The 27499-nt window shown below is 37.8% G+C and overlaps 1 long non-coding RNA gene across 2 annotated transcripts in view; it reads right to left on the reverse strand.

The window, feature by feature from the left end:
- LOC306805720 overlaps positions 1-27499 on the reverse strand; it is a 118502-nt gene that overhangs the window by 17486 nt on the left and 73517 nt on the right. For both annotated transcript variants that reach the window (XR_013775278.1, XR_013775279.1), the window contains exons 3-4: positions 26758-26841; positions 3772-3899 (exon numbers count right to left, since the gene is read on the reverse strand). This is a non-coding gene — a long non-coding RNA (uncharacterized lncRNA). The remainder of the gene's footprint in view (positions 1-3771; positions 3900-26757; positions 26842-27499) is intronic.

A 27499-nucleotide genomic window follows, 5' to 3' on the forward strand; every position in this document is an offset into this window, starting at 1 on the left:
GTATCCTCTGCTCTACAGGCAGGGGAAAGCCATTCCCTCCGAATTTACCATGAGTTTGTTATCTTCACTTGAAAACATTACCTGCTATCACACAACCACCCTGAAAAATCCCCAAACCTTTTGACTTGAACCTTTGCCACCCACGTGTGCGGCCGCTTACCAAAGTCTCTCATTTGCCCTGCTCAGAAGGAGGGGGCTCTGACACCTTCTGCCTTGGGCTGTGGTGACGTCCCCAGCCACATTTAGGGTTTTCACATTTATTTTACCTCTGTTCTTTATTTTAATCCCACTAAACTATTTCTTCAATGTTTTGCAGCTTGGCTCAGCATAGTGACTGCAGCTGTAAAGCAGCAGTTTGAAAGGTACAGAAACATTTAGGACAGGAACCTTCCCCTGAGCTGGATGTGTTTGTCAGATTGTCACTGTGCTCTGGCCTTTGCCAAGGAAGTGATGGGAACTACGCTGTTGACACAGCATCAATGTTTCTTGCTTCCTGCCTGTTCACATTATTAACCCATGTAGCTGTCTTACACATGAGTGCTGAGGTGTTTTAGCCCAGCTCAGTTTGTGTTTCCACAGAAGCCTCTTGTGCTGGGACTCCCACTTTTCAGAACAAAAGCATGCTTTTTATTCCAACTCCAACATCTAACATGTTTTTAATGGTCTTTTAGATCAGGTCTCATTTGCCATACTAAAATAAGAGTCTATATTTGGTCCTAGTTGGGTCAAAATGGTTTGAGGATAATTGTGGAGATCACAGGCTTCTGCCTGTGGCTCCAGCAGCACAAAAAGCACTGACAGTGCTCAATGTCAAGAAGCACTGGCAATGAGGGCAGCTAAGGACTGCTGTGAACCCTGGATTCAGAATATCAAAGCATTGAAGAGCATTATAAAATACCAGCAGAGAAGTTGGGCAGATAAAAAGAAAAGGAAATAGAAAAAGGAAGAGGAGAAGATATGTAGAAACCAAAATAATTGAGAATTTATAGGGGAGCTAAAAGGTACTGATCTGCATTTTTTGAGTCCATTCTTGTGTGTGTACAAGGGCATGCATGTGCATGTTACCCCAGCACATGACCATAGGAACTGCTGCTGGACAAGAAATAAAAGGAAACGTGGGAGGAGATGAGGAATAGAAGAGGAAAGTGGTCTAGAATAAGGAAGCCTGGTAATTTTTTGTCTTGACTGGACTTGCATGAAGTCTTACATGTGGAAGAATTGATTGTTTTTAAAATAAATGCAAAGATTCACTCCTGGGTAGAGCTATTTCAAAGTAGTAAAACAGCAGGTTCTAAAAATGCTTTTGAACAGTAACAGTGAAAAACTCTTAATGGTAGCACAACTAAGGTAGCATTAATGAATTCAGTGCTTGCTGGTAAAATACTGCCGTGCTTTTTAAGTCAAAATTTCAAACTGTTTTTGTTTGTTTATTATGAGTTCATCTCCCTTTTTAACTTGCTTTTAATCGAATGGGATTTTGGTTCTGCCTGTCATTTTGAAGTAGCCTGGATAAGAGTGAAAGGCCCCTGTGAGAAATGAATTTAACAACCAAATTCTGTCCCTGAGAAACCAGAGCAGTTCCTCTGTGCTGAGGGGTACCAGAACAGCATGAGAGGAGTGAGAAGGGAGGGTCTGTATGCTGCTCACAGGCTCAGCTTTTGTCCAACTCCCTTTTGGTCTTTATAGGCCATTGGCAAAATTTTTTAAAATGTTCTGAAATTTTAGAAATTTGAAAGAGGCTTGTCCACAAGTGTCATGAGGAGCTCTGGGTGGTGGAAACTTTTAGCTGTCCCTTATTTCATTTCCATGCCTAAGGAAAAGCCTTGTATAAATCTGGCATCAGTGCCAAGTGGTCAGGTTCTGCTTTATCTCCTAAGTTCTGTCTAAGTTTCCCCTTAGAAAAGTGGAAACAAAATCCTGTACTTGGAGCACATTTTCACACATGTGAAGTTTTAGTTTGAAATGAATTAAAATCACCAGCAGATCTGTTTAACACTATTAAGGCTCTGCCTCACTTGCCAGGAAGCCTTATTTTATGTCAGGGGGAAATTTGGGGTGTCTTTTGTTGGTTTCTCTAGTAAAAAGATTGTGTCCTAGACCCAGTTTCCAGGAATAAGAAAGTCACCCTGCTTGTTTGCTCCCAAGGACAAACCCTAGAGAAATAGGCCACTCATTCAGATATATGTTATATCCACATCCAGCAGATTGTTTCCTTACTAGAAGATACCAGTTTTGAAAGAATTTGATTTCAGGATTCAAAGCAGTTCCACAGACCACTTGGGCTTGACCTTCAAATGCCTTAGATAGATACAAGCCTTGAAAATTACCCGCTGTGCCTTGGGAATTTTTGTGGGGGGAAAAAACTACCCAGGGGGTATAGTCTTAACTGTGTTGCTGAGTCAATGAATTACAGTGCTCTAAATCAGCTGAAGATTTAGTTAACCACAAATAAGGTTCCTTAAGGTAGCAAAATATAGTAATACTAGGGCTTATAGCTTGTGAAAATTGATGTTAAATATATGCATGAGCCTGTACAATAGGAAAGGAAAAGAGATGGAAAAAGAGACATTTCTACTATCTGGGAAGAGCAAGGGGCTGAGGAGACGTATCCAGAAGCAGAGCCATGGATTCTACTCAGAGCAGTGCTGCTCAGAGTCCCAGCACTACCATGCACCCACTGCACCCCATAAGGCTGCCAGGAACACGATGGGGAAAACAGCTGGAGCAGCTAGAAAGCTCATCCAGCTCTCACTAGCAGCCTTTTCAGCATTGCAGACAATTGTTACCTGAACTTGCACCATGGGTGCTTCAATGGGAAATGTCCAGAAACCAGGAGAGACTTTGCTAGACCTGCCCAGCAGCACTGGGGTAGAATATGGATCTGGGATCAGTGTGACTTTTGTCTTAGCTACAGCTGATCCCAACATTATTCAGGCAAACACCCTTAATGAGAGACAGGGACAATAAATTCTGTGCCTTTGTGTAGGCAGTGGCATTTTCTGGTATTAGGTATTAGTGGTATTAGGGACAAAATGCCAAGAAGCCAAGGCACTCATTTATCCTTTCATACATATTCATATTTTTATTTCCAAATACAGCTTTTTGTGAGCTGTCTATGTCTCCCATTCCAAACCTGAACAGTTACTGTGGCTCATGTTTCATGTATATGTTTGCAGATCACACCATGTTCTGAGATCTGCTTTCACAGCATTCAGAATGTGCAGCTGCAAATGGAAATGTAGGAGGGGCCAGTGCTGAGGGGTTTGCATTTAGCATCAACTGCTGGAATCCCAAAACTAGAAATGAGCCAGAGCAAACCAGCAGTACTCTGCTTTGCATATGCTTATGGCCCAGGAGCAATTCCAAGGACCATGTCTGATTTCCCAATTCTGCACACGCACTCCTGCATTTTTTTTCAATATCTGCACCAAGAAATATGTAGGCATCTGAAGGTTGGATTCAGATCTGAAATTAATATTTACTTCTATCAATTAGGAGTAGACAAGTGCTCTGTGGTCGTTACCTTAACAAAACCACAGCTTTATCTGTAGAGTTGAAAATCCATGTTTGAACAGAACAATCACAAGATCTGCAAGTATATTCATGTTTCTCCAAGTCTCACTGTTTTCAATACAGGCACACACAGTGTATGTCCCCCAGCTATCTGTATGAAGAGAATGGACTCTGTATTAACAGCTCTCCATGTCTCCAGATACTTTTGAATCTCCCACTCCACTCTTCTATCAGGCAATGAGCTCAGGTCAGATTCACCTCAGTGGCTGAGCACATCATTCTGCATTTAGAGGCAGAAAATCTGAATCGTCTCACTGCCAAACTTATTATTTCACAGACTATTGATTGCAAGTCATCAGGTTTCAGCACTTCAAAGGGATCAGCCTCTGGAAAAGAAAAGCAGAAAGAAGGAATGAACTCATACACAGGACCAGAGCTCAATTGCAACTGAACTGACAAACACGAGACTGATGTGATGTAATGTAATGTGAATATATAGTAGTGAAAAGAGTATCTCCAATCTCTCAGCCAGAAGTTTGCAGCACACCAGTGTGCCCACATGGCCTGCAGGGAAGGGAGTGCACAAGGACCACAACAAAGACTGAGCAGGACAGGTGTCCACCTCCTAGGGCTCCAAATGCAGCAGGGGTTCTGTGTTTCTCCCTGTGGACCCATGCCCATGTTATGCTTTGGTGCAGAGAGACCAAGAGGCACCTCCTGGAGCAGAGCCAGGGTGGAGAACCATGTGAAAGTGTGTGAACACATCCTCCATATCCTCAGCCAGAGCCATCCCTTTCCTCATCTCACAGTCAGGTCAGTCCATTAGAATACATCCAGTAAAGGATTCATGTCACCTCACCAGCACCTCTCAGCTCTCCCCAGAAAACTTTTCATTCCCACAAAAGAGTCAATGAAGCTAAATTTCTAAATTTATGTACAACTTATGAAGGTTTAGAAAAACAGATATAGTTTAGAGAAGTATACCTTGGTGGGTTTATTAACAACTGCTTTTCTTGTACTAATCTTAATCATTTGTGATATTGCATGTGGTAAGAAGAACTTGGAGACATCAGTTATGGTACTTGGATTCAAATCTAATATCATTTGATATTAGACTCATCAGGGCTTTAAAACTCAAGTGAGGCTGCGAATTTCAAGTGTATTTTTTGATAAATTATTTGCAAAAGAGATGTATTCCAAATGTTTGCTCATTTAATTAGAACATAAAAGATTTTCCTCTTTGACTGGAGCTTGCTTCTGACCCTTCTTGCCTGTGTGTGGTTTGTATTGTTCTTGGCTAATGAGATATAGGATATGTACTAAACATTTACACATTAAAGGCATCCTTCATTCAGCATGAAGGTGTTGATACATCAAGGATACCTCAAACATGCTGAGATTCCAACAACTTGTCAGACAAATTAGCACCTTACCAATCGGGGGTAAAATTGAGTTTCACATTTCTCCCTGGTGGGAAGGAAAAAAAAAATCAAAAATCACTGTAGTTTAATGCTTTCTTTGCAAATAGGAACACAAAAGGCTTTATCACCTCTGTAGTGTAAATTATAGCCCTCACCAACTATCTGGTTTTTAATTCATTGGTTTTAAATGATCCCAGGCAGTTCAGAGCAAATCCATTCTGTCATTCCTCTCTTAGAGCAGACATCTTCCCTCTTTTAAGTTCATATCTTTCACAATTATTTAAAATCTACACTTCTATATTAAAATGGGGCAAAATTAAGGTCTAAAATCTGTGTGTTTCACTAGCACATAACTGCCAGGGGGGTTTAACCCAAATTCTAAGGAGTGTGTGGAATTATGGGACTGTGTATGGCAAGGAAACTAAAAAGGTCACATTTAAATTTTTTTTTTTTTAGATGACTAGTGCTTAAAATCAGTGTTTCAAATTGGTGGCACTTTGCAGGAGAAATTCAGGGCCCCAAAAAAACCCACAGTCAGATAATCCAGCCTAACCAGGCATCCCAAAGGAATAACTGGGCATAGGTGCTGTAGACACTACAAAAGGAACCAATTAGTGTCCTTCACCTCTAAGCTGCAAATCATTTGCATCCAGGGGAGATCATGGCATAAACTCCTGTCTGCACAAGATTTGGGGAGAGGGGCTTACTATCATAAACCTTTCAAACAGGAATTATTTATGCATCAAAAGGGCTTGCTTTAACTTACATACCTGACCAAGACCCAATCACAAACATGTATTTTCTAAGATTATGAGATCAGCCAAACAACATATAATCAAAGCAAGAAGAGCCTAGGGAGAACTGATCTTCATAGAGATCAGTTATAAAATAAAGTTTCCCTTCCCATTCTCAAAAATCTCAAATTAGGGGATTTTTTATATATATACACAGAATAGATATTTTAGGAGGATTTACAGGGTTAAAGCTGCTTTTAACTCCTTTTAGAAGGAATTTTTATCACAAGAATTTTATTATCAGCCCTTCTAATTTGTCATATGAATACTTAACACCCTAATACCTAAACAAAACATAGATACATTTCTGCTCCACTCCTGGGTATCTGTTCCATGGGAATGTTATCCCATAACAGCCACAGCTTCTCCTTTACTGGGACAGGACATGTTCACTGGTGTTGTATGTGCAATCATCACTGTTCAAAAGAATTTAATTCATTATGGAAGAGCTGCCTGGGAAAAGAATGTTACCAGAAGTGTGTATTTAATTCTGAGCTGCCCCTTCCTTCTCTGCAGGGATTTTCAGAGTTTTTCAGAGTTTTCAGCACAAAAAGTGAGTAGAGCTGTTAGAGCTCAGCATCCACAACCTGGCAGACAAGGGCTGCTGAAGCACAGATATGGGATTGAATGCTGACAGTCTGGGCATTGCACAGGTATGTCAGATTTGCAAACCAGATTCTTGTACAAAGAACTCCATATAAATATCTGAAGCAAATCAAAGAGTTCTATTTTTCACAGTTCATGTTTGTGTGGAACTTACAGCAGTGTCCCTGCTCAATAACACATATCATATACATTTAAAAACTTGCACAGGTTTTTGCCTTGAGGGGAAAAAAAATCCCAAACAAAAAAATGCAGAATCTTCAAATCCTTAAAAGAGACAGCTTTTTTCCCATACATATAGTGACATGATTTATAAATATGTAATTAAAAGGATCATAAATCTGTAGATAAGTGTTGGTATTTGACTGAAACACTAATGGCAAGCATTAACTGCATGTGGTCTGTTGTGTGGCTACTGGAATCAAGTGGTGAAGAGGATGACAGTTCCTTATTAGTTAGGACCACCTAGAGTGATGGAAAGCTTGAATGATCAAAGAGAAGACAGTTTTATGCTGCAAATGTTGATATACTCATGAGCTTTCTAACTCATTTTAAGGTCCAGTGTGAACACTTGACATGCTAACTACTGAGCAGGGAAATGAGTGCAGTATTAGACTACAAAAGTTTTGTTTGCTTCAAAGACTAGTGAATAATATTCAGTGTTATATTCCAGTCCCTTGTTGGATCACAAAATAGTTTTGTATTAGTACCATAGCTCAACAACTTATTTTTTCCTACCTTAAGCACAAAAAAAAAAAAAAAAAAAAAAAAAAAAAAAATTATTTGTAGAAACCAGATTAATCCAGAGTGAGTGTTTAGTTTTCATTACTTAGTCATGCAGTCCCTAAGAATTGTTTCTGTCTTATCTGAACACCTGAAATGTTTCAGAGAGGATGAATGTGTCTCTGCAGTACTGCTGGTCATGAAAAGCTGCACCTTATGAAGATACAGTTCTTCCCATGAGTGTAAATGATAACATAAACATGACTGGAACAAGCTCTGCTTTGGAACTGATGAAACACTGAAGAGTGAGAATTGTCTTGCAGAGTTCAAGTGACTGTAAATTCTGCAAGCACAGCTTCAATTTATTCACATATATCTGAAATTATTTTGTTTGTGGCTGCTCACACTGCAGCCCTCAGGCTGTTCAGGTTATGGCTTTTGATTCTGGGATTTGTAAAATAAAATCTACTCTGGATATAGAAAAGCCTTCTTATTCAAGTGACAGGTGCTGGAAAGTAGTCTCTGTTAAGAAACTGAACATTGATTTTAAATTCTATCTCAGAAAAAAAACTTCTGACTGAATAAGAGTAGTGATCTCCTCTGAGAGAGTTTTCACTTACCATAACTGGAGGACATAAGCAGGAGACGCAGGAAAATAACAACCTGATGCTCCCACTGAGGGTGAGTTTTAATCAAAACTTTTACCCTCCTCATATATCAAAGCTCTTTACAACTCTTGACCTGATAACCTCCAAATTCTCTAAAATCACCAGTTTTAAGGTATTAAGCAACTTGGTATAGCAGGTAAAATTTTTTAATATTTAATATATTTATGTTTTTTATTTATGCAACGTATAAATACTTGTTATTAATTAACCATGGAATATATTTAATGTTTTATCACTAAATAAAAACAGACACCAGCTGGAAAAATATTCCTAGATATTATATTTGGGTAATTTGAAGCCTGCAACCAAGTAGATCATTCTCAATATAAAATGGAGACCACCCTAATTAGAAAAGTTGTCCCTCCCTCCTTGCCAGTATCTAAAATCCATTTTCTCACTCTTAAAATGTCAGGATGGCTTTATTGCAACATCTTGACCGAAGCTGAGAAGAACAGAGCTGTGTGCATGGTCATGTGCTCCACTACAAAGTCAGAGTCACTTCACAAAATCCTTGAGCTTGAATCTTGGGTAAAGATGCCCCAATCTCATTGGAGTTTGCTTTTTCATACCACATAATCCTGTACAAAACCACTACAGAATCAGGAATGACACCCAAATTCTGCACATTTGAAGGCACAATGATAAACCTGATTTGGAATTCAACTAGAAAACAAAATATCTATGTTCAGATTTGAGGAATTAATTTAACCTTTTTGAAGAAATTGGAGGCTGGGGCTGTCAACTTTGAACCATCCCCATGTTTAAGGTTCAGACCTCATTAGTTTTGGCTAGGAATACTCTCTAATTACTAAGAGAGTTTCCTCAAGTTGCACTTTAGAAATTCATCTTTTTTGTAAGCTGTAAAGTATTCATAAAAAGCTAAAAACTGGGAAAATTAGCATTGATGGATGTTTTCTTACCCTCCATCAGGAAATGATGTACTTGAAACTCATTACAGATCTTCACAGCAACTCTGCTGAATGTGCCTTGGGCTTTGTGCTGATCAGCACACACAGAATTTACTGCATAATTCATCTCTCTTGTGTCACATTTAATGTATAACATGTATTTCCTGTTAATTATGAAAATAAGAAGGCGTCCTTTCTTTTGGAAACATAATCATGAAATTACTACAGAAATTAAGAAACATGGAGCTCTATATTACCTCCTGCACAGAAACAGGAGGAAAGCCCTGCAGTGAGAACACACCAAACATGATTTTCTTCTTGATGCACCAGGCACAGCCTCTCCCTGTGGCCACACAAGGAGAGGTGCATGGGTGGGATCCCTGCTGTCCTGCCAGGGTCACCATTCTTACTGGAGCTGTGGATTTGCATGTGGTCCCCTTAACTTTCTGCCACTGAGAGAGGTTTGGATGTTTTCATGTCTCTTTTCATGGGTGTCAATGAAACATTAGGCATCCTGTATCTCATTTTCCTCATTCAAGGTTGGAGATTATTCAGTAATATTCTACTTCACTTCACCCATCCATCTCTATGTGTCTGTTCAGCTTCCCTTACTAAAAGAATGAAGAAACAAAAATCCCATCTCAGCATCATATCCACACCAATACATCTTATGGATTATGTATTATCTGCCATCAGGGTAGGAGAGGGGAAGAGTGAAGTGATGGAGCAGGAGAAGGAAAGGAGCAACACCATAAATCTGAAAACATACTATTATTATTTGGAATATGAAGGGGGCTCATCTGTACTCACTGCTACATTTGGCCTACCCATTTTCATTGACACACTGATTATTTCCCTTTGGAGAAACAATCTGGTGCTGGGATTATTTGCTCTGCAGCTTTCCTCAGGAAAGTTTAATGGGGGCCTTGGAGACCACATATTATCTCTCACTTATGGGCCAGCCCCATAATACTCTCTTTTCAGAAACTTTCAGGTGATATTCCCTTTTGTCTCCTGCCCACATGAAAATCTTCATTCATAATTGTTAGGATCAGTAAAGCTGACAAGCTGCCTAGAGCAATATAAAGTTGTGTTATCAGTAATAGTGCTGGAGATCTCTAGAGAGACAAATGAGTCTGGATAAAAAGACATATTATCAGTATGGCTATAAGGAACCAGGACAAATTTCCATTTCCCATCTGAAAAAATACCTGGGGCAGAATCCCACTGAAACAACCCTGCAGGACAAGAGCACAACTTTGGTAGCTTCTTCTCCAGAAGGTTTTAACTTCACTGTTCATTATACAAATATGAATAATTTTACTGCCAGAGTTGGTGGCTAAAGTGATCCAGCTATTAAAAAAAAAACAAAAACGGCCTGAGGGAAGATTTCATTCTGACACAGTTAATCTCTCTAAGAAACAAAAACAACCTTGGCAGGAAGAATTTTGGCGTTTTAACCTTTTCCTTCAGGGTGGCATCTAAAATCATGTGAGCAAACAGTGCACTTAGCACTACTTATTGCAGCATCTGAATTTCTTGTGGCATACTTAAACACCAGTTCCTAGAGTCACATGGCTATAAAATCATCCAGTGCTCTTTTTTAAAAAATACTCTATTCATGACTGTGGGAAAAATTTAGGAAGTGACTTCTAAACCAAAAAAGGCCAGACATACCAAATGTGCTCACTAAACTGCAAAATCATGGCTTTGAAGTCAATCTCATGATTTCTAGATACTTCAAACATATTTTATTGAAATACTTATTGGCAATGCTGCAGGTTTTGGAACATAACTTTTACAACTCTAAAACCAAACATACCTCTTACAAATCAGTGGTATAAGCAGTCACTCCTGCCTTTCCAGATGGCTGGACAATGCCTCTTCAGGCAATTTACAAGGTGGAGATGCAAAATGTTTCTGGATAGTGAAAGCAAACATGAAACAATCCATAAAGAGAAAATATCATTAAATATTCTTTTATAAAATGCAGGGATATAATATCATCATCTTACAATAGAAGCTTTTCCCATCACCTTTGCATTTCACCTCAGGGCAAATTCATAGATTTTTTTTTTCCAAGATATTGATTCTTTTGTCTATCCTAAATGAGATTTAAGTAATTTTTTTTTTTCTCACTTTTAGCTATCAGGTTAGGAGCCATGCTTCAGAACAGCCCATTTTGTCATTACATGCTGCACTTATTTTACATTTCTTGCATTCTTATGGATATTTTGCCATTAAAGTTTATTTTGTCACTTTTTATCTATTGAAAGTTGGTTTAAAACACTAGTGAAAAAAGCAGTGGAGCTATTAAGACACATTCCATGCTATAGGTCCAGCTGCTCAAAATCTTCATAATTTTTCCTTCCAAGTTCACATATTTCACTAAACCTTGTCTTGTTCTACTTCTAACCCTTGGGTTTCTTTCACTCTTCACTAGCATAAACAGAGAGACAGATATTCTTTGAAAATATGTCTGCACAGATCATTTGTTCTTGAGGTACGATATACTATTTGCAAGAATATTTTATATAAGAGCTGAATTATTGATAGACAGCCTTAACATAACATTTAGGGCAAAATATTGTTGCTGTGTTAAACTGTATTGTATTACTTTCAGGTCAAGTGATGGAATAGTTTGATCTTTGTAGCTTTGATTACAGAGATTCAGAAAATTTGACAAATCAAATTGAATCTGTCAGATCAAAATGTGCACCTTCTTAGTTTTGCTGAAGAAAAACTCCACGAAGTTCTAAATTTCAGAGGGAAAAAAAAGAGCCCGTCTCTCTGTAGAAGTGAGGCAGCTTTTCATGCCTTTTTCATGTCTTTTAAAGCAGAGAATTCCTGGCCAATAGAATTATATTGCTCTAAAATAAAGCATATAACAAAGTTCCTACATAATGAATGCACAAGGGAATTTTAAATACAATTTGTATGAAGGCTTCTGAAAAAAAAATTTTTTCAACATTCTCCAAAATTTCTGTCAGTACACTTAACAACCTTCTTGTAGACAGACACACTCAGAAGATACTCAGCCTCAAAAACAACATTTTCCAGATGTGTTATCCCAGCTCTCCTAAGCCCCCATGCTCTCTCCTGGCTCTAATTTAAATTGTTCATTGATAATCACTATTAAGGAGAGCAAAACCCATGGCCTGATTCTGGAGCTGTGCAAGGTTTAACTCTGACCTTTTATCTGGAACAAACATCTAAATACCTATGGAGGGGCCCTTTTTGAGGTCAGCTGAGGACAAGAGTCAAAACTACCCCTAGCACCCAGTGTTGCAATTTGCCTTAGCCCCCCAAAAAGCATTGCTAAGATTATTCACACAATGTTCTCCTTAAATTATTTGACAGACTATTGACTATTAAAAACAATAAATCGTTATAAAGAATAGAATTTTGCCAGATTTTCTCAACTCATCACAGGGAATTTCTCCTGAACATGCAACTAGGCTTTAATACAATGGAGTTTTGGCACAATTGTTTCATAGAACTTAGAGTCAAGCAAATCTTCTCCCAGATCCTCAACATCTCACCTTGAATCTAGAGAATCCTCAAACCAAAGTTCCTCCCCAGTCAATTTAGTTGTTTTCACTCCACATCACACTTTATTGCCTCTATAATTCTCTCAAGAATGAAAAAATGATGTGGAGGAAGCTGACTGCTGATACCTGAAAGGGCTGCCTTACTAGGGGTAAGATTTATTTCCATAAAAAGTCAGAGGACCATTAAGCAACAATTCCAGCATCCTTTACTCAAAGGAGGAGTACTGCCACAGGGTTAGATAAGAGGGAATCCCAATTTCAGTATCAAAATATTTAATCACAAACTAATGTCTCCTGTGCCAGACTTGTTCTTCCTCTCAGAACTGCACGTCACTGTGCATCATGGAAATGAAACAGCAGATGTTTCCAAATATAGAGGCAGAGCCATTGTGCTTTCAGCTGTCTTCCTGGACTGCAGACATACATTATAATTGTAGGCAGAAAGCCTTCTAAAATACCTGGCAAAACTGGGGAGGAGGTCTAAAATTTTAAATAATGAGCATATTCAAAATATTTATAGCTGATATTTGAAAGATGCAGAGCAGGGAAGGTGGAACTGTTAGTAACATCATTCCTGCAGCAAACCCTTTTAGATAAATCCCTGCAGAGAGTCCAGCTGGATGTCTGCAGAGGAATTTGACACTGACATCCCTGGTAGTCATTCAGTGGGTGCTGGCTGATGAAAGATACTGAGTGCTTAGAGTAAGAATCGTGTTGAAAACCCATGGCAGCTTTAAAAACAAAACCAGGTAGTGGTTTCCAAAAAGGAACCAAATATATTGTGAACTCGATACTCCTCTCAATTTATAGTTGATCTTTAATCTGTGAACCCACCCACAAAACAATTTCTAGCTGATTTTCATTGTATGTCTAGCTGAAAAAAGGCAATTGGTGATGTGATGCACTTTCACTGTTAGAAATGTCTGTGCCATTTGGAAGTGGTGGAGGGACAGCATAAGCTGTTATTTAGGACCATCAGTCTTCAAGATACACCATATTAAGATTAATTTTTAGTTAGAAAAAATTGTTATTAAAGATAGGTATACATTATGTTTATCCATTTTGTTTGGAATGTGCATGACAAAGAATAAATTCTCTAAGATCCATGATGACAGTAACTAAAAAAAAAAAAATGTTAGAATTGAAAATCGACCCTCAGAATTTGCATGAATACAAAACTCAAAATCCCTGGGATTTCCAACACATATATCTCTGTGGCTCCCTGTGCTGTTTTCACCAGGTTTTGAAATCAGATGAAAATCTCATGATTCCAATCCAATGAGTGTAATCTCCTCACTTTCCAGCAGGACAACAGGCTCTAGGGGACACCTTTTACTGTATCCCAGAGCAAACTGAGAAACAGTCAACTGAATAAACTCCAGGGTGGTCTGGTATAGGAACTGAAAAGACAAGTTCAGAGTAATTGTAACTGCAAAATGTCAATATCTTATCGATGTTACATATTTTGCAGACATGGTATCCTGAAAAAAAAAAAAAATCTGTGAAGTGCTCAGGGTTATTAAGTTTTACTTAAATGAGAATACATCACCACCATGGTGTGAAGGATTATAATCTCTTGCCATTTATGCATGCATCTGTTTATTTATCAAAATTTGATCTATTTCCTTGTAACTCTATTTGTTGATCTTATTTGAAATTTCAGAACAGGAAAGTCTTTTGCTCTTCTTGGGTTTGTTGTGCTCATTTCACAATGAAAATTTAGTTTTCATTTAAACTGGATGGCCCAATATATTCAGTTCAGCTGCTGGATTCACTGTCTCTGAGTTGTCAAATGCCTGTTATGAATAGTATACAGAAGGAGAACAAGTTGGCCTTGAACTTGCTAAATGTTTTATAAATACTACCATTTCCAGAAAAATATGAATATGTTTTCCAGATTTGCTCTTTTTGCTTTCCTTAAGGCTGTTCTCAGTAACAAATGTCTTTCATCTTACCAAGCTGCTTGTTACATGGAAGGTTTGGCAAGGAGAAAACAACATTCTAATGATGAATTTAATACTTGTGGATTGTACAGAATTGATTATATTGCAAACTAAATTCCTGGATTTAGCCAAAGGCTATTAAGAATATTGTGGCTATAATGCCAGCCTTGCTTCCTAAAACCTGTCGAATTTTGTTTTATTGTTTTCTATTGCTGGCTGATTTTGTCTTGGTGACTTTTCTCTTAATTGTTATTTTCATGGCTAAGCAAAGTCAGAGTGGATGGTGCTATTTGAACAGAATAAATAAAAACATCCATGTTTTTCATCTGTCCACAAAGCCATGCCTTGTTTCCAAAGATAAGAACGTGACCCTAGAGCCTCCAGCTGGTGCTGGAAACATGGAATCCTCCCACATACACCAAAGAACACAGCAGCAAAGGGGCAGTTGGTGCTACAGGCTCCAGGTTATAACCTGCAGAGAAGCACTCTAAATAGAATTAATTTAAGACACTATGTTCAGTACTGGATTTTGATCAAATACTTCAAGAGTAAAAAATAGCAGCTAATTTACTCTGCCATGAAATACATTGGTTCCTTTTCAAAAGCTACTTTCAGCTCTTTCAGAATTTGGAGGCAAACATCTAGCTAATATACAGTTTTAAATGCTGTTTTGAAAGCCTCTTGCATGATAGAGTTCATAGCAACAGCTTCTGCTACTGCTTTAAGAGCACAATAAGGTTTAATAAGAAGGATGCACTTCAGTTCATAGATTGCTTGTTTTCTGCTTTACTTTATTCATCATAATCTATACCTATGCTTAGTTTAAAAAAAAAAAAAAAAAAAAAAAAAACCTGAAATAAAAAAGGCAGTGACCAGTATTGATCTTCTACACAGCAGGTTCTCTTGATCTGGATCGAACCTGTCTCTGTCAGTAACAGCTTTTTCAGGAGACAGTTCTATTTAAAATGTTTCACAGGGCATCTAGTTATTTGTTCATTTGTCAGGAATGGTGGAAGAGACTATAATAGACAAGCAGCCTCAGCTGGCTGCTGGATGTAAGACTAGATCTGGTCATACCACAAAGACAGAATAAGTATATATTCTCTGTGCTCTGTGGAAAATAGATTTATCATACATCTTGACCTAAAACTTATTTAAAAACTCATTATCAATACTAATTGAAATTTAAAATTTCCTTAGGAATTTCATTGCAGACATTTTTATTCTAATATCGGTTTTGATGTTAAGAATGAGAGGTGAGTGGCATGGGCTGCAGTGTGGTGCACATGGCAGCTATCAATTCCACACTGCAAGATCTGCTTTCCAGTTGAATGTAAATGGAAATACTTTCCTGTAGAGCATATGCTCCATCACCTGCACCACCTACCCATGCAAAGCTGGGAAAAAGGAAAATCTCTTCTGATGATTTTGTTTATGAAATGAAAGCTATCTTGGTCTTTGTGGTTTTCATAGAGCTTCATCTTGAAGGTGAGTTTCAATGAACACTGAAACATACAGTATGTATTCAGTGACACTGAATGTGGGGTACAAGTGTAGTCCAGAGCATCCAGTGTCATTTTCAATATCAAAGAACACTGATGTCACTCAGGGAGGCAGTTGGAGTGCCCATCCTACGTTAGACATGGTGAGAAGAAACCTGAGCCCTGTTCCTTTTCTTCTGACACACTTACAAGACAAACACATGCTCCATTAAAAATAACACAGCTCTGCTCTGATATGTTTCCCTCCCATGTGTCTGACTTAAAAATATGCCTCAGTTCAGAGTGTTATGCTTATTAAGATATAATATTACTGCACTGCAATGAGCCACTTCAGAGAACACAGCAGGGAAGTTGGCTCCCCTTGTGCTAAAGGGGCAGTCCCTTCAAACTCAGCACTGGAGCAAAACATTCTCTGCTTGCAACCCTCTCTCTTCTTGCATCCATAGTTTATTTTTGTTTAATTTTTTCCTTTTCTTTTTCTTGTTTTGTTTTTTTCTTGAGTCATGTTGGTTCCACCTCTGAAAAGCTGTAGTGACATAATTGACACTACAGCAGCTGAGGCTGAGAGTACTAGAAAGGAGCATATTACATTTTCTTTGCACAGGTCACTGAGCATCCAGTATGATTTTAGCACATCTTGTTGTGGAGAGCTTTTAATACTAATTTGTTGCTATTATTTAAGAATAGTCTGCTGACGGGGACACTAGCAGCAGGCTGTCTAAACATTAGATATTATTTTGACCTTGCTTCATTCCTGCAGTAAAACCTGATCGCAGGTGGGAAATGCAGGCTGCTATTCATACATTAATCAACAACAGGGGCAACCCAGACCACAACTGTACAGGGAGGGTGAGTGTATGGAAATGATGGAGGGTTTTTTCCTTCTCCTTCTAGTCTATATGAAGGGACTTACGTAGCAGTATTTTTTTGCATTAAAAATGATACATCAAATATTAGGTATAAATAATGCAGCATGCCACTGCATCTGTAAGGTACATACAATACCTCCAGATGAAACAATGACAATTTTGAAGCAATTAGAAAGATGGTTTCAAAATAATTAATTTATAAAATTATTCAGCTGTGTATCTTAGCAGTAAAGAGAGTTTAGCTAGATTTGTTGCACAGATTTTTGAATGAACAAGTATAGGAACACAGTATAACCTGGTTTAGGGGTGGCAGGTCACCAGTTTTCCCCAGTTCAGCAGGTTCACTGTCCCAGAGATCCCTCACACTGCAATTGCCAGTGAACAGCATGACCCCAGGGACAGGATTGCTGCCATATGGCAGTGGCTGGGAATGTTCCACTTATGCACACACCAGCTCTTCTTAATTGTTTTTCCTTAAAAATTTCTGCAGAAGAGCAATTAAATAAGGCTGGGTAAAGTGTTAAAAGAATTAGTGATTCTTTGGAGTTTTTCAAGGACTTTATGCTTCTACAAATTTAAGTTATCAGTATAAACATTTTTTCAGAGCAGAAAGTCTGTCACAAATTGATAATTTTTATAAACTTCCTCCTTTAGTATAGTTTGATCAACATAGTCATTCTTGCTCCAGCCTAAATTACTACTGCCACTAAGAGCCTCTGTTTGGGGTAAAGATCATTTATGAATGATCTTCCATTATGGGAATGAACTTCCATTATGGATTAGAGCAGCTGAAGATTTGTCATGGATATTTATTCACTTCTTGCTGAATACAATTTCCCATCTCAGCTGAGCAGAGACTTCAGTTTCAGCCTCTTCCTGAGCCACATTTTTGAGCTGAAGTTTTTTCAAAAAATGCTGTCTATGCTACCATTGGTAAGTAGCCCTATGCACATCTCACACATCTGTTTCTCTCAAAAAAACTGCAGCCCTCTTGCTTAACACCAGTATATTGATGCTTTATATCAGATATTGCAAAACTTACTACAAATTTAGATGTCTCCATCTAGTCCTTTAGTCTTGGACATACAAATAAGGGGTTCTATAGGCTGCTGCTGTAAGAATCCACATAAGGAGTGTTTACATGAACTCATTCTGTGGAAAAGCACTTCATACCTGGCCTGGTTCTCCTCATGTATATCTAAATATATCATTCTCTGAATAAAAATAACAATTAGCTGAAGAGAAGTTGAGAAATGTTGCTAAGGCAACATTCAGTGTGGAGACTAGGTCAAAGTAAATGAGCAAAAAGGGAATTCTTTCCCCAGGATCAGAAAAGAGTCCAAAACAAGAGACATCCTTCATCCACAGAGCTGAGACCTACAGAACTTCCTCATAGCACTGCTCTGGGCTCTGCCAGCATGTCACCAGATCTACAAAATAAAGTGATGGTGTTTGCTAGTCTATCTGACAGAATATCCCAAAATATTGCCTGGTAAGCCAAGAGGGAAAGGAAAGTTTCTGGGCAAGATTTAAGAAAACGCCTTCTTGGAATATCAAGAGAAGAGGCTGTGACTTGGACAGCACAGACTGGGCAACCAGATGGGAGATCTGGAAAGCTGTGATAAAAGTGAAAAGGTGTTTAAGTGCATTTAATAAAATATGTCTAAATATATCTAAAAAAAAAAAACCCCAATCTTTATTTAAAATACAATAAAAGAGAGGGGACACATTATAATAACATAAGACTGAGAACATAGGAAACCTCTGCAGGATGATGTAGAATAAATGCTTTTAGGAAGTCCAAAGGGGTGTAATTTTGTCTTTTGAATCAGGAAGAATATGACTGAAAATTTAAAGAAAGGCAAGGGTTAAGCATAAGCAAAATACCCAGTAATACCAGATACTCATGGGCAGGTGTGTTTGACAAGCCTGTTTTAGAGCATCTGAATGGAGCTCAAAATGTCTAAATGAGACTCAAAGAATAAGGAGCAGCTAAGAACTGTCTCTTATCACAAGGACCACAATGCTTTATAACCACTTTAAAATTCAGTATTTTAAATTAATTTACTAAGGGAGACATTAAAAAATTTATACTGAATATTTGAACAACTAGGCAACCCTTTTCCCTGGAAAGGCTGAAAGTGCTACAAAAGGCCTTAAACATTTTTTGTCTGTAAATCATCTCAGATATTCAGTGAGTAGGTTTGATCTGTAAGTAACTTTACCAAAGCTCTCAAAATCCAGGCAGAGTCTTTGTTTTAAGCTTTATTTTCTTTTGCCCATAGATATATGTAAAAAAATGGTCCAGAATAAAATAATTAATACAATCTGATTATTTAAATCATAAATGGATATCTGATTTTTATTTTGAAATACAAATAATCAGTTGTTTAAAATCTGTTTTTATAAAAAATAAAAATATCCCCAAGATGTATGCAGATACATTAGCATATATACATTCCTTTATTTGATTTCAGAGTGAAAAAGTAGCAATATACCAGATACTCATTATATGAGTGTGTACAGACCTGAGGCTGTGGAACCACTCTTCCTGTTTAAAATAATCACTCCAAGAGTTTGTAATTGTACTTCATTTGCCTGGGCCAAGAGTAGCTGAAAATTAGAAACTGCATAAGATTGAGCAAAGTCTAGAGAACTGGAGGGATAAGGGAAGGCAGAGGGTAGGAAAAAAATGTTATTTTCTATTTCTCAGTGGTAAAAGTCCTGATAAGGTGGGTGTTTGTTTACATTCCTCAGACATGCCCTCTGTCTAACATTGTGAGTCTTCAGCAAACAGGAGCACTGATACTACAGGCACCCATTCAGCTTTCTAATTATGTAAGAACAAATATGTGCCATTTGGATTTTGACAATTTCAAATAGTAGAAATTAATCTGATAAGAAAGGGAAAAGATGATTTTTTATGCTGCAATTCTCTCAGGAGACAGTGAAGGAGGATAAAGCTGAAGTGTTTGTGATCTTAAAGGCAAATTGGATGAAATTTTGAAAGATAGCTATAAAACCAAGGTAGTGATTGATAGAGATGGCAGTGGATTTTTTTCAGAGTAATTAAAGTTTCAGGGTTTTTTTCTTTTTCCTCTCATTTGTTTACCTATCATTCAGATCTTTAACAGACAATAAGAAAAACTTCATATGAAAGTTCTGCTTTCACATCACTGAAAGGAGTGCCTGAGACAGCTTCTCAATCAGATTGAGCAGCACATATAGAAAAATTTCCTGCCAAAATTAAAGCAAAAGAAACTCAGGATCACAGTGTGTCCTCTTCCCTGTCATGCTGATGGTTACTTGGCACACTGATATATGTTTACCCAAGACTGCATACCCCAGTTTGCCCAAAATGGCTGCCTTGACACGAAGATTCACTTGGCAGATGTTTACTTGCATCACCTTCAGGACCCCAGTGAGTTACCTTGACTGAAAGTCAAGCCAAAAAGATTCAGTGTTTGCCCCTTTCAGGTCCCATTCTGTCTCCTCAGCAGCAAACTACTCCACTTCATTCAAAAATCAATTTAGTTGCAAGGTCATATGGAAATAGCTCACGGTATGAAAAGCTTGGCTCTGTCTTAGCAGAGGCCTTTGGATTAAGCAGGCAATTGACCACCTAAAAGCTTTGGCCATACTTCACATGCAAAGAACTTTGTGTCCATCTCCTGAACAGCCAGAGCATAAAACTTGAAGAACTCCCCGTGGCAATCAATCGCGCTCAGAGTTCGCGGCCGCTCGTGGCTCTGCTGGTTCTGCTCCCACTGCGTTTGCTGCACATGGCAAAGGTGGCACTCACATGGGAAAAGTGCTGAGTGAGAAACTCTCTTTGCATATGCACAGAACACTTTCTATGATGCTATGAGAAAGGGAAAAGAGGGTTTAGGGTTTTGGAGGTTTTTTCATTTACATTTCTTACACTGGTTGGAAGGTTTGGAGGTCGGGTGTCCTCTCCTAAATTGGCCAGTTGTTTTCCTTTGTGTTTTTTGCTTGCATTTTCCAAATAACTTATGAATAATTGTGAAGCTGATCTAAAGTGATGATTTGTCAAAACATAATCACGTAACACAACACAGACCAGGTTTTAATTGTGCTCTAACTGGAGCCCTTGCACCCTTAAAAAAATAAAGCAGAGATTATTTCACTTGCAGCCATGAGCTACAGACGTAAGTGGCCCTGTGATGAGCTATCAGTGGGGAAGGCCCACCAGATGGGAGGAATAGAACAGAAATTTTGTTTATTTCTGCAATCAAGCCCAAGTGAGCTGAAAATCCTGAATGAAAAACTTTCCACAGGACTTTTACACAAAGATCAGAGACTTTTTCTTGGGATGTACCACTTGGGAATTTGCGATGCTTGTTCCTACCACAGTTGTATAATTTTAACATCCCACAGAGCTGACAGGCTTTGACACTAACAACTGTGCAGGGAGTAAAACAGATTTACAAGTGGCAGTGACCTTTTCATCAAGGGAAGTAAAGTAGACTCAAATCCACCATACCCCCGACTCAGAGTCCTGACAACATCATTCAACATACAGTAGGAAAAGCACTTCAGCAAAAGTTTATGAAAGTGACATTGACACAGCACAGGACATTAAATTGATCCCACCAACATGCTGGGAGTTTTAAGTAGCATCTCTTTCTATTTTTTTTTATTGAGATTTGAAGTATTTTCTGCTTTTATAGTTTAGTGTCATGTGCTACTCAACCAACTAAAATATACCAGCACCTTTTTAATTACAAACATATACATATTTTGACCATCCTTGTAGTAAAAAGACTGATAAATAAAAATTAAACTAATCCATAATTGTATGTTCCTACAAGCATTTCTTCTCCTTCATCTTAGACACCCATAACACTGTGCTGCCTGGACAGGACTTACTCACTGTCTTGGATCTTGTTACCTTAGCAACTAATAGCCAAGCTGGCTTCAAAAAACATAATAGAGGTGGCCTCTCCTATTTTTAAAGGAAATTGGCTACTTTAAACCCAGTGAATGCATGTTTTAATTGTGCTCTTCATGGTTGAGAATCTCTGCCTCAGCATTTCTTCACAGTTAATAACAGTTTTATTCATCTATGTGGTTTGATGTGCAGATACAGTAAAGCAAAACTCCTCCTGACAGACATTTGAAGCATAGTTGGTTCATTTTTAGGCACCTAAAAGACAAAAATTACATCTGCATTTATTTATGCAGAATCTCTGCAATTTCATTATGGTTTAAAATTAGGCTATTATTTTCAATTTCTCTAAGAGTAAGACTAGTTTACTAAGGAGCCTTATTCAAGTCCAGTTAAGAAAGGTACTCCATCTTCAGAAGAAAGAAAATTGTTGGACAAATTTATGGTAAAGCAAATTTTTCCTATCGATCAAGCCCTCAAGGGGCATTAACAACACTTAAGGGACCAAAGTGCAGAAGATGGCATAGCTGACACAGAGAGAGAAGTCAGCAAGAGAGCTGAGCAGGGCTGGAAGGAAATGGAACACTTTAACATTACATCCCAGTCATACCAAGGTCCATTGACCCTCTACGCATTCCAGATAATTAATTTACAACACATTAAACCTCTGTGTGAAGAAGGATGTTATGCATCAATTGCATAGGAATAAGAAGTGTTATTGATTTAAGATTTCTATTGTATCATGCACTGACAGAAAGAAACAATCTAGAGGTGTTTTAAAGACAAAAAAAAACCTTTTCTGAAGGACATGTTTGCTAAATAAGTGCACTTTACACTACATTTAACTGAAGTATTGTTGACACCTGAAAATAAATGCTGTTAGGAAAGAAACTCTCAGCATAATTAGGAGATTATGGCGTGACTGGATAATATTGGCATTCACTCTAGGAAACAAATACTTTGAGGTGATAATGCCCTCTTTTACAGTAAGAGTTTAAAATAGAAAAACACATTAACAAATAATATTTAATGAATAAAATATCAGTGAACTAGTTCCATTAATAGAGGATGATGTCTAATGAGATTCAAGCTCATTTGCCTCACAGAATCATTTTACACTTAACATGTAAAAGAAGGAGACTTGCAGAATAGCAAAGTTAGATCCATGAACATAAGAGCCAGTTTCATTTACAGCGGTTTTATTTTCTTTAAGTTACAATTTCAGATGGCAGTTCAGAAAATTCAAAAGTTCTGGTGAAAGTTCTGTACTGCTGAGCATTTCTAACTGCAGTTTAACTTCCCAGAAACACAGGACGCTAAGAAAATCTGCCCTGTGTCACTCACAACTTTCAGCAACTATTTAATGTTCATTTAAGATTTGCAGTGGTAAGAAGGAGGTATGAATCAGGCTACATGTAAAGTATTCCTGTGCAAAAAAACCCAACAAACCAAACCAAACAAACAAACAAGCAAACAAACTCAACAACAACAACAACAAAAGCAAAGCAAGAAACTCAATTTCAAGCAAGCAATAGAAAAGGAGAGAGAAATCATAGACAAGCCATTAACTGATCTGAAACTACAATAAACCTCACAATATAGAGGGATGGATTAACTTCCTGGTAGAAAGCTGGATGGTGTTTTGGATTTGGTATAAAACACTCAGAGAGTGCATCAAAACACTTGGAAAGAATGTATCAAAGATCTAAAATAAAGCCAGGGATTTTGAGAGCAAGCTAAGCTACTGCAGCCAAATTGAAAACAATATGGGAGCATCCCAAACATAGCAGAGAAGTCAAAGCATCACAGGACTCAAATAGAAAAGTGTGAAGAATCTGAGCTATAAAAGCAGGAGAGTGCCCAAGTAACTCCAGATGAACTTGGGCACAGTGGCCAATAGTATAAACTATGAAAATTTGTGTTTAGTTTTAAGAACAGCAATTTACATTTTTCTGCAAGAGTTTCTGGACAGCTGCAAGTATACACAGTAGTGGCAAAGTGGATGGCAGAGGCAATATTAGACCCAGGACCCCTTTGTAAAACCAAACCACACAGACCCAAGACACAAAGAAATGGTAGCTTGAAAACCAGCCATGAACACACAAACAATATGATGGCAGCAACATAGAGACTGCTGATGCAAGAAAGGCTGCACCTGACAGGAGGTAAACTGAGCAAAGTCATTCATTTAAAAAAAATATAAAGCATTTTATTCAGCATTAAAGTTGGATATTTAGATACTTCTGCAAGAAACATGTAGTATTTTCTCTAAATAGTACTGTCAAAACTGAAGCCAAGTGCATTATTCATCATGGGTAGTAATAAAAAATTTAATGTCAGCGCTCTCAAAGAGTGAAGAGAACCTTTGGCCTCAGTCTACATGTGTAAAAAGTTATGTATCTCATTTATGGAAAGTTTATGTTAACTGAAACTAGCTATAAAATACTTACTGCCATTCCCAAAAGGAATCTGATAAGCACCATTATCTCACCTTCTCTTGAAACTGAACTGATTATTTCTCAAATACAAATAGTTGATTAAAAAAAAAAAAATCTAAGTAAAATTTGTTGCCTGCAGATGCATATACTGGATCCTTTGATACAAGCCCAGTGGAGCAATGAACTTATCCCTTGAACAACACTTGTATCCATCACACATTTATTCCTTCTTGAACCATTTCTAGCCACAGACAAGGGTCTCCACTGTCAGAGAAAAATCAGGGTATGACTTTAGGCTGCTGTGCTCCTCACTTTCTTGAGGTGCCCCATATGAGCCTGAGCTGCAGGCACCTCTTGGTGCCTTTTTATTGCTGCCAGTGAGCAGCTCTGCAATACCCCAGGTGTGATTTGCACAACAAACTGTGCTCTTCCCCAGGCTTGGGATCACACCACCAACTACAACAGCCACCAAAAAACAGCCTTGGCAGTTTCCTTATTAAAAGAATTATTTCCTAATACCCATGCCAATATCAGCTGTACTCACACTAATAAAATGCAAACTGTCAATTACAGTAATAAAGGAAATATTATAGGCGTGACTCCTCTATAATCTACCTGAATTTTCTTAAAATACAATCTGTTTCCAGGTAACTAAAGGGGAGAAAGCTCTGGTTTTGCAGCTCCAATAAGTCCAGTCTCAATTCTAAGCAACACAGCAACCCCCTCTCCCAAAAGACTTGCTGATCCATCATAGAAATTTCTCAAGTAGCTGCATCACATTTCCCTTTCTCCACACTTTGAGACATCCCTAAGATTTATATAATAACCAAACTATTATTCATCCAGAGCAACTAAACATTCACAGTGCCAAAGATAAAAATTTGTTTTGAAATTTAGATATTTTGGCAAGGTATTTTACTGAAATTTTACTGATATCTCTTATTTTTCATTTAAAAATAAGTTTTTTGACATTAGAATTTGAAACATATCAATGTTAATTATCATCTAGAAAAGTAATTCAAACAAAATTTTAAATATCTCATGTCTATTCTTAAAAAATGAAATGAAGGGCTGGTCTACTACTGTTATAGAATCAGAAGGAAAGAAAAGTCTCTTATCATCTGAGAACTCATCAGACCATGTAAATATGCTACAATATTACAGACTTCAGTATCTGAAGTGATATTTCACTATTTTCCTGGAGCAAATGACAGCACTATTTTTCACTGGGGGAGAGGGAAAGGAAGGAGAGGGAACATAACCAAAATAAAACAAAGCACAAAACAAAACAAAACTCCATCACTCTTCCCTTTACAGAAAAATATGAAAAACAAAATCACATTCAGCTTGAGTGTACCAACCTTAACTGTCTGCAGTTCAAATGGGCTAAATGATGAAGGACTGTAAGGAAAAGCAAAAGAAACTGATTTCCTAGGGGAATGTGATGCACCCTCTGGTGGGTAACAGCAAAAGAAGAGTTCAGATTCCCTCATATTTACATATTCCATGACATTGCTTCCCCAGTCTGTATCAGAGCTATTATGTTACTTAGTAGCCTTTTCAATGATGATATGGCGTTAATAAATAACCTGGGTGTGTTCACCCACGAAATTATAATCAACAGTTGATTCCAATTTTTGATTTGTTTTTTTCTCCCTGTACAGCAAAGATGAAGATCTCACATTTCATACATTTGTATGGATAATCACACCACTGTTAACTCCTGTTGTCATAACCAAGGAAATGTTCTTTTTCTCCTTGACCTACAAGACACGACCCAGTCTCGTGAAATATTATGGCACTATTTTTATTTTTTTTCTTTTTTCAAATAAGCTGTTTCTGTCAGCCTGATGAGAATTTTGAGATTTCCCTTGGCTGCCTACTCACTGTTACCTGCCTGTGCTCCTTTGCCCTCCATGTGCTGTGGTAGCCACAGCACATCCCACGATCAGCCAAGGAACCAGCCCAGAGGAGCAAGGAGAAAGAGAGGCCCAAGCTCTTAATCAGATGAGACAAGGCAAAAATTTGCCTATGACATTTAATGATGGCCAAGTGTACTCTGAAAAGAAGTTGTAAGTTCAGTTAAATATAAATATATTTTTGCTTATCTCACAAGGTAATTTTTTCCACTCAAAAGAAACAAAAATCTGTATTACAATATTTGCATTTTCATGGGATTGAATTTCAGTTTTTCTGTCCTTCATGGAGTGTTTCATGCCATGCACACTGCCATGATGAGCACCTGACTGATCAGACTTGCACCCTGCATGTCAGTGGTGTACAGCTCATGTACAGATGGTCACATTTGTTATAGTGGACTCAAATGAACACCCACTTGTGAATCCATCATATACTACCCACTGACTGCTTGAGATCTAGCTGGTGGCAAAATTCCATTTGAAGTGTGGCACAGTGTTTATCCTGGAACTGCTGAGATAGTTCAGAAGTTTGGGCTGGTTTTTGGTTCCAGTGATTATTATGAGCAAATTATTTACTGCACAATAGAGGGTTTCTCTATTCAGATTTTATTAAATAATTGCAAAGTGATTATTTGCAATTGCAAAGAGATGAGCCAGATCCCCATTAGGCGCTCATCTCTAGAGTTCTATGATGTTTATTTATCCTATGGATATATATTTTATATGTGAACTGTGTACATTTGAAAGACTGTCTGCTATATGAATCAGGGCATCACACATATACATCAAAGTGTGGGGTTATTTTTAAATACTGTTAATTTCATGGAAATCCATATCTTGCAGTCCCTTCTAAAAACACTTTTCTAATTGAGTATTATGTTTGTAATAACTGCAGCATGAGGCTCAAATAGTAACTCAGACTTTCAAACTAGATGAAAGGATGCAAAGTGCAGGCAGATAATAGGGTTTTTTTTTAAAATATTCACACATACTTACTGTGTTCCTCTCCAGAATTCATGGGTCATTATTCTTTGTAGTTCTTTTTTCTTCGGAGTAAGACTGTGGAATGAAGTCCACATTCTGAAATTACATACAAATATGTTAGAAAAATGGAGTGTTTAAAATCAATTCTAATGTTAAATGCAAAGGACATTCTGGGCTCATTAAGTAAAAATATCTCATTTAATGAGCAGGAAAGCACTGGAGCACACTGAACCCTGACACAAAGCAAATTATTTAAGTGATAAATTATATTTTATGGGGAATGTAAAAGTTAATAATACTCAGGGGTAGGGTAATAAATGCAGAGGTGTAACTAACTTCATTGACTGCTTTACTTACAAACATGCCATATGTACCTGGTTACTTGAAAGAGTAATAAAAGGAATTGGCAGAAACTCCAGGAACTGAAGATTCACACAGAGACCCTTGTAGCATTCTTTTCCACTACCCAGCCTGTGTTTTATTCCTTTCAAACTCATTATTCTCGTCCCTCTATCACTTTAGAATATATACCTCCGGTCTTTGCTTTTCACTTTTTGTCAAATATTTGATCTTGCAATCATTAAAACTGAAACCTTCTTATCTACCAGAGAGACTAATAAACACAGTGCTCATTTACCTGCAATGATGCCCCAGAAGTGACCTGAAACTTTACTTGAAGAGACTCAATCTAGGCTGAAGGAAAACAGGGGATCAAGTTTTAATCCACTGCCCTTCTAGTGCATCCAAGATCAGT

Source organism: Erithacus rubecula (genome assembly GCF_903797595.1).
Source record: "Erithacus rubecula genome assembly, chromosome: 10".
Lineage (NCBI taxonomy): Eukaryota > Metazoa > Chordata > Aves > Passeriformes > Muscicapidae > Erithacus > Erithacus rubecula.